Here is a 2,139-nt window from a genome sequence, read left to right on the forward strand (position 1 = left end):
TATCCAAACTACTCGATCGACCAACAATTCCTTTCGATCGAATAATTTCAGCATCATTTCTACTCGATCAACCACCTGAAATTAGTCGATCGAGTATTTCCTTTGTACTCAGCATATTTTCAGCGACAGATGACTGTTCATCCTCCATAATAGCATCCCTCGGGTCTGAAATGTCCTTATCAGCTGACAATTTTGGTCCTTCGTAGGAACGACCACTTCGCAAATTAATCAAGTTAATCATCTCATGTGGATTCTTCTCGGATTGAGAGAGCAAATGACCCGGTTTTCTTTTGGATTGGCTCGCGGCCAACTGAGCAACTTGGGTTTCAAGTGACTTGATCGAAGCTTCCTTCTGTTGGTCACTCATCTGCCATTGCTTTGTCAACGACTGAAGCATTGACTTTAACTCAGCTAGCTCACTTACCCCACTTGAAGATGATGCTCCTTGGTTCGGTGGAGGAAAAGAAGGAGGCTCTTGGAAGCCTTGTTGAGCCTTGTGAGGAGGGACATAAGGTTGTTGCTGTTGCGGTGGAGGAGTGGGATTGAGAACATTCTGACTTGTCCACCTCAAATTGGGATGGACCGCCCTTTTGATTATTGTAATAGGAACCTCCTCCATGCCTATATTGCTGAAAGGCAAGGACTTGTTCCTTCTCAGTCAGACAGTCAATAGCAGTATGACCGTCATTGCATCCACATCTCTCACATGTGACAGTTTCCTGCCTAGTTAACAGATGAACCGTCTGTTGATCTCCAGCAGATTGCAGCTCCAATCTATAAAACCGAGCATTCATGGCTTCTAGCTGAGCCACGACTGCCTTATCAACCGAATGGACCGTTCGAATACCGTCCCGTGGGTTCCCATATTCAGCACAATGGGTCGCCATCTCCTCAATAATTCCCCATCCCTTATCATCATCAATGTTCTTTTAAAATCTCCCGTTGAATGAGGCGTCAAGTATAGCTCTGTGGTCATCGTACAACCTATTGTAGAACTAGTTGCACAAGAACCACTTATCAAAACCATGGTGAGGAAGAGACCTCACCAACTTCTTGAACCGGCACCAAGCTTCATAGAAAGTCTAATCAGGTGCCTGCTTGAAATTAGTAATCTTACCCCTCAGCTGATTAGTGCATTGTGGAGGGAAGTATCTTTTGTAGAAGGCAAGTGCGAGAGTCTCCCAGTTGGCGATACCAGCAGCAGTCCGATCAAGATCAATTAGCCACTCACGGGCTGAGTCAGTCAGAGAAAAAGCAAAAAGCACTTCCTTTATCTTGTCTTGTGTTACTCCCTTAGTCGCGGGAATAGTAGAGCAATAGTCAGTAAAGACTTCCATATGCTTTCGCGGATCTTCATCTGCCACACCTCGGTACAGATTTCTTTCCACTAGATTTATGTAAGACTGACGGATATCGAAAGTGTTACCGTCCTCAGTCGTGACATTGAAACCTTTAGGAATCGAGGATGCTTTGGGCTCTGAGTGACTTGCAATGTTAGGCATCTTTATTGGCTTGTTGGCAGAAATGAGATTGTCTTCTTCAAAAGACGGGTCTTCTGCGAATAAGAAGTGTTGTAGCTCGGGCTCGAAAGTAGTCAAGTCTTCCTTTCGAATTTCTCTTTGCAGACGAAGTCTATGCCGAAGAGATCTCTCTGGCTCAGGATCAGGTGTAACAAAATCCGACCTGTTTGACCTGGGCATACATAGCACTGAAAGAAATAAGTAAAAACTGTCTCAAGGAATAAAAATTCCCTAAGACGGAAAGAAATAAACGATCTCCACATGGCTATTGCCTCCCCGGCAACGGCGCCAAAATTTGATACTGTCGTTTTGTACCAAAAATAAACCTAATTAAAACTAACAAAGAAGCTACTGATAAGTAGGGTCGATCTCCACAGGGAGACAAGATATCTGTTAAAGGTCCGTCTATTAGGGTCATAAAATGGGGAGTTTGATTATTGATTTCTAAACTAAATATGGATTAAAGGAAAGAGAGATTAAACAAGAGCAATAAATATGATCAAATAAGAGAAAGCATGCCAGGATTTCGGTTCACCATGGTAGTCTATCGACTCAGCTGCAAATAGTCTAGACAATCTACTGTGAGACGGATACAGGAAAGGTCCTTCCGGTCCACTTT

The 2,139-nt window shown here is 43.6% G+C and overlaps 1 non-coding gene across 1 annotated transcript; it reads left to right on the plus strand.

Moving 5' to 3' along the window:
• Positions 1-1,020: 1,020 nt before the first annotated feature.
• Positions 1,021-1,126, plus strand: LOC141625645 (small nucleolar RNA R71). Its single transcript, XR_012535413.1, has one exon. It is a non-coding gene; the product is annotated as a small nucleolar RNA R71 (small nucleolar RNA).
• The last annotated feature ends 1,013 nt before the right edge of the window (positions 1,127-2,139 follow it).

This window comes from Silene latifolia, chromosome X, assembly GCF_048544455.1.
Source record: "Silene latifolia isolate original U9 population chromosome X, ASM4854445v1, whole genome shotgun sequence".
NCBI lineage: Eukaryota > Viridiplantae > Streptophyta > Magnoliopsida > Caryophyllales > Caryophyllaceae > Silene > Silene latifolia.